Below are 6,453 nucleotides of genomic sequence, written 5' to 3' on the forward strand. Positions count from 1 at the left end.
CCTCGTCACCGGCAGGAAAAGTACTGGGTACAATCAGCTGTGCTGGCTCTGCAGATAAAGGGAGGACTTCAGTCCAGGAAGCTGCCTTGTGAAAGCAATAAATTCCCTTTGGGGGACAAAAAAAAAAAAAAAAAGTACAACCACCGAGCCACACTCGTGTTGCTGTTGGAAGTGCTGCTACCTCTTGTCACGTGCTGGAGGGTGACATGGTGGGTGAGGGCAGAGCCCACAGGAGCTGACTCGTGGAAGGCACTAAGAGCAGCCAGCTCACCTGCCACCACCCTGTCTATGGAAAAATCCACCTCTAGTTAGAGTAAAAGCCAAGTGCTGTTTGCTCTGCAGGTTTCACTGCTCTCTCAGGAGCTGAAAACACGCCATGGCTTCTCTCACACCTGCCGAGTCCCAGGCCTGGGGAGGTCACCGCCTGCTCCAGTGGCAACCAGCTGGGTTTGGGTGCCCAAACCAACAGGGCAAGGGGCTTGTGGGCACCACCTGGCCCCGTATTCCCTGTCACTGCATGTCCCTGGAGAGCAGGTAATGTCCTGATTCACAGCCAGACCCTTCTGGATGCAGCAGGACACGGGAAGGAGCTCATCCACCCCAGGAGACAAGCAGAGCAGGTCTGACCCGTGAAGGGTGGGAAACGCTCTGTGTGGAGCTGCCCATGCCTTGTGCTCCTTCCAGGAAAAACCTGCAGGTCATCTCTTCCCTGGGGAAAAGCCTGCACCACCTCCAGTAGCAGATGCAGCATCAAAGGAAGCTCCTCAGATGTACTGAGTACTCTGTGGGTTGTACTGACGCCTTTTTGGGGCTACCTAAAAACAGAGGCCAGACAAAATTAAGGTACAAAGCAGTTACATTTATTGAAGGGCCCTCAGGTACACTTGGGGCAGACAAAGCCTCCCCAGGGGCTACACCCAAAATGGGTGACGTGTCACAGATTTTCACACTTTTGTAAGTTTGGTCCATTTGCACATTGGGGGTTAATCTTCCAATTACAGCTTCAGGTAATAAAGTCATTTACCCCACGTTTGCTCCCCCCCAACTCACCTTTGTTTACATTTCTCAGGGCCTGGGACAGTGAGGTGTCCTTGAGTCCCGGACCTGGAGAGGAATTGTTGTGTCTGACCAAAATAGGAAAGCAGTAGCTAACACTCTATATGGAGTTTAGAGTTATACACTAAAGAATTACAGGATTACAAATATGGGAAAAATATAAAAGCTAAAATCCTGAGGCATCAGTACAAGCAAATGGTGACCTCTTCTGAAACAGGTGGGTGAGAATGGCCGCTCCAACACAGTAACAAATATGTAACCTATTTTCTAACCTATTCCTGCCTTGGCCTGTGGCAGCTGGGATCCTGTTTCAGCTGCCATCACTGCAGGAAGACTTCTACACCAAATACATTGAACAGGTAAAAAAAAGATATATATTTTGAACAGTGACAGGCTCCCTTTCTCCCAGTTTACCCACATTATTCAGATAGCAGGCACCATCACCAGTACTCCAACTCACTGGCCAATTCAGCTCAACCAGAAGCAGTTTTAACCTCATGCCCTCACCGCAAGATGTTTTTTCTCTGCTGGCTAAAAATAAGCCAAGAATCAAGGAAAGCCTGTTCTGCCCTGAATTACTTGCTAGGCCCTCCCAAAATATTGCCAGCCCTTCTCCTGACATCTTCTCAAGTCCTGATGTGGAGCTTCAACTGCTTTGATAAAGCCGTTTTGAATATTAAATTACATGGGTGGAAAAACATGGATTCCTTCTCACTTGCTACAGCAGAATCGGGAACATTTTAAAGCCAGGTTGTTTCTTCTAGGAAAAAAAAAATCATTGGTGGGAGGTGGCTGTGGTCATGAGAGGTCTTTCCTCCCAAGAGTGCAAAAGTAAAACCTGAGTGCTGCATCCCCACAGGGGTCACAGAATTACAGGATGGCTTGGGTTGGAAGGGACCTTAAAGACCGTATCATTCCAACCCCCTGCCAAGGGCAGGGACACCTTCCACTAGCCCAGCTTTACCAAAGCCCTGTCCAGCCTGGCCTTGGACACTTCCAGGGATCCAGAGACACCTCTGAGCTGTGACAGGGCCTCCCAACCCTCAGAGTAAAGATGAGGTGAGAACTATAAAACTCCCTCTGCCAGGAATCTTTTTGGTGGTGTTTTAAAAGCAGAGTCCCACTCCCTGGACATGGATTTTTGTGTCACACCTTCTGGTGAAAGCCCAGAGCCATCCCAGTGCTCTCAGCCACCTCCCCCCACTTTTTTTTTGGCTGGATGGTTGCTCTCTCCAGTTGTTGCCTCCCAGTCTGGGGATGCTGATGTTTAGCCAGTGGAATTGTGCAGGTTAAATGCTGCAAAGCAACTCTTCACGTGATAGAAGGTAGAGGATGGGGCAGTTCAAGCCTGCTGGGGGATGAGAACCTGTGCCCTGTGCTGTCCTGTGTTTGGTCTCTTTTAAACTTAGTAACACCAGCACTGCAGAACAGCAAGGTAAAATTAGATTTTATGATGTATACAGGCTGTGAAATAAATACCTGGCATTCCTGTGTGCGAGGAAGCACGGCAAAATTTCCAGTGCAGACCTCAGCCCAGCTCCTCCTCTGCTCCTAACCCAGGCACAGGCAAAGCAGGAAAACCTACGTCAAAACACCTGCTGTCCTCAAAAAACCCAATTGTGTGTGTGACTGTAGGGCTGGTGATGCTGAAGAGCCTGAGTGCACAGCAGCTCTGGGGGTGGTGGGAAAATATCGTGGTTTAAACTCAGCCAGCAACTAAGCCTGAGCATTCTGGTCAGATGCAAAGAAAGCTTTAACCTTGCCCACCCCTCCCCCCAAAAGGGGACTCTTTTCTTTCAAAGTCCTCAAACCTGCCATTTAGACTTTTTTTTTTTTTTAAAGAAAGTATTTAATTAAACAATTTATTTCTCTAATGGAAGCATTTTATTTCAAAATTGTCTTCTGTCCCTCCAACACCCATCTAAATCTTGTTTCCTTTCAGGTTGAAAAGATCCCCATTTCTTGCAGTTTGGTCACTGAAGGGGAGAATCTTATTTTTGAGAAGGAGACAACCAGGAAGGGGTGGCTGGGTTATTCTGTAACTGCAGTGCCCAGAAAACACAATTCTCGTTGGGGTTGGGTTTATTTGCAGCCTCTTCACAGGAGAGCTGCATGTTCTCTGTCACATCAGATAGTCCACAAGAGTTTTCTGTGATGGATTACCTCTGGCAATGTTTTCCAGAGAGTCCATTTATTGCAAAAAGGCCAAAGGTAAAGTCATCCCTGTGCTAACACCTACACTAGTCTTGTCTTCGAAAGTTTAGTTCCAAAATAAGCATTCTGACAAGCCTCATTCTTGCCTGATCGTGTCAGCAGTGCTGAAGTTTCCTTCACCACTGTGTTTTGGAGAGCACAGCCCCAGCACGGACCAGGCAGCTCTGTGTGCTATCCTGGCTCTGGGGAGGAGTGGGGAAAAGAGGGACTCAAATACTCATGGGCTCTTCCTCTTCAAGCAAAATCTACATCCATGTAATTTCCTGATCCCTGGCTGGTGTTTGGGAATCACTGTGGAGCAGAAGCTGTTCAGTGCTCTCAGCTGATTTAATAGTAAAGGAGTTGCATGAGAAGCAGGAGACAGAGGTTTAGGGCTGCAGGTGGTGCAGAGACTAACCCTAGGATCCCAGAGGACACAGAGAGTCCCCCCCAGACAGCACCTAACACAATATGTCATTTCTGTCACCACTTTATGCCTGATTCAGCAAGGCTGACATGGGTGAGCTGGGTTTAACTTCCAGCGCAGGACACGAAACCAAAACAGCAACGAAATTCTACAAATCGTGGGGGAAGGGTTCAGAGCACTCCTGAAGATAAGGATGTATTAAAATAAACAATAAATTGCTTATCTTTTACACTCACCAGTGACCTCCCCTCTCAGAGCAATCAGGTGCACAGCGAGGTGTGGGGCAGGACCCAATCGCGTCCCTCCCGGAGCTTGTGGCTGTCCCCTGCCACCAGCACATATTAACTGGGGCTCAGGCTCAGCTCAGACACTTGGCTGACGGGCTGCAGGGGTGAGTATTGGCTCATCTCTTACCTGCTTGGGAAAATGGGAGCCCTCATTGTCGTGGGGAGGCCTGGAATGTGGCATCCCCTGCTCCCCCATCCTGGTTCTCAGCTGGGGAGTGGCTGCGCTTTCAGTAAGTCCTGAAATAATCAGGCAAGCAGGGAGGATTTGGTTTCACACTACGAGGTCAGTGGAGGGGGTCTTCTGGAGAGCTTGCATAACTCCATCCTCGGAGGTTTTCAAGATCTAAGGAGGGCAAAGCCCTGAGCAGCTTGGGCTGAATTTAGTGGTGCCCCAGCTTTGAGCAGGAGGCTGCACTGGGTCCTCCCGAGGTCCCTTCCAACCTGGGTCACCCCATCATTCTGTTAAACTGATGTTACATTTGTCTGGTTCAATGGCAGCAATGCTATTTCTTTGGAATAAGGCAAGAAAAAGGCATTTTGCTTCTCATGGAGCGATCTTGCATGGAGCTCTTTCTGCCTTGCTGAGTTCATCTCATTTTTCCCTCTCTTTACTTAATGAGCATCTGATTTTCTTCCCCTTGAAGTTATCAGAGCAGCCTGATAACCCGATACCTGCAATCTCCTATCTGCAGAGTGCTCTGTAAACATTAGCCTGTGTTCCTTGTCATATATTTTCATTAAGTGGCAGCAGCTGGATGTTATCATTCCTGGTCTCTTGGCCTGCTTCCCAGCTCCAGTGGAGATTTCCATTCATCCTTTGCCCAGTCTTGTGCCCTCTCAAGATCCTCCATTCAGCAGCAAGTAACGGGGCTGTGGCAGGACACCTGCAGTGGCTCAGGTGTACTTGGTGGCTGGCCAGATCACACCTGAGGCTTCAGCCAGGGATTGGGAGCAGTATTGGGACACAGGTAAGAGTCTTGGTAATCCAGAGAGGATGTATCTTCGCTTTGTGATCCAAATCTGCACTGGAGGCAGTGTGGGGAGATGTTTGCATTGACATTGCTGCTCTCAGCCACCCTTGGCTGCAGCCAGGCTCTCTGTCCACGGTTGTCCTTTCTCCTCACACCCCACCCAGCCCCTGGTGATGGATGTGACTGAGGCTGGCAGCAAGGGGACAGCTCAACCGGTGTTCAGGCCTCCAAAAGTCCCAGATTTTTCCCATCTGTGGGAAATGGATTCTTAGATAATTCTCAAAGCCTGACAGAAGGCTCACAAGTGTCTGTATACAAACTCTGAGATAAGAAATGCTGACTTAGAAATTCCATAGAATGGGACGGACATTGTTGAGAGAGAAATAGAACTAGAAACAAGTTTCAAAGGATAGGTATAATCCGACACCATCCTTTGGTGCCATTTCAGGACATCTACTGTCTCACTTTGGGGGTTCTACACTTCAGGCAGTTTTTGAAGTTACCTTCAGAGTCACTGTGGGGTTTTTTGACATATATTAATATAAATATGAATCCAGAGTCTGGGCACAGAAATGCAGTGATTTGAGAGCGTCTTTTAAGTGGAAGGAGGACATCCGTGACATTCCTGCAGCACCAGCCTTTGAGGAGACACTTGCGGAATTCTCCAACGGAGAGGAGCATAGATGTTGACCTAGTCAAGGGCCAGCTCTTGTCTCTTTGTTCCCTGGGTGTCTAGAAAATTTGTCTGTATTCACTTTGGGTGAGAGAACAAATGAAAACCCCATTCTTGACTAATTTTTGTACCAGAAAAGAAATGTCAGGGAAACTGCAAACAGTGAGGAGAATGCAACCTTATTTTAGAAGGTTTTGAAGCCATGTCTCTTTCCACCCCACCACAATTATAGTAGAGATGGGCATCACCAGTAAAAGGAAGAAAAAAAATACATATAAAATCTATTTTGCCAGCATTTTGGGTGGTAACTGGTGAGCTCACTTGTGAAAGCGTGCTGACCACCTCTGATCCACTGTGGATTATCTCTTCTTTACCCACAGGTGACTTTTGCTCCTTCCCAGCCAGTTAGTCAGGTAAACACAGATTTGGTTTGGGAGATACACTCAAGGCTAACATAAATCCTAACTTGCAAAGGAAATGAGCCTTTTTTTCCCCCTTTAATCCCTCCCAATGGGCAGCAGGTTTGTCAGGGGTGGGGAAGAGTACTGGGAAGCAAAGTTTGGTGGGAAAGCTTGCATGGGCTGCAGGATCCAAGGCATTCTGGAGTGACTGCCCTGCACCTTCATGGTTTCCTGCTGCTTTCTGAGGCTGAGGGTGGTGTCTCTGGAGAAAAAATAGGTGATTGAGGGCCTGGTGGGGGGGTGGACCAGAGTTCTTTGTCTGCTTTAGCTGTGGGGCCAGGTTGCAACACGAGGTTGTTGACGTCCATCTTCGAAGATGCTCTGGGGCCTCTGTATAAGGAGAAGGTTCAGCCACACACCATGGGCTGTTCCATCCCCCTGGTGT

The sequence above is a fragment of the Chamaea fasciata genome, unplaced genomic scaffold, assembly GCF_029207755.1.
Source record: "Chamaea fasciata isolate MVZ Bird 193981 ecotype frontalis unplaced genomic scaffold, bChaFas1.0.hap1 SCAF_2, whole genome shotgun sequence".
Lineage (NCBI taxonomy): Eukaryota > Metazoa > Chordata > Aves > Passeriformes > Sylviidae > Chamaea > Chamaea fasciata.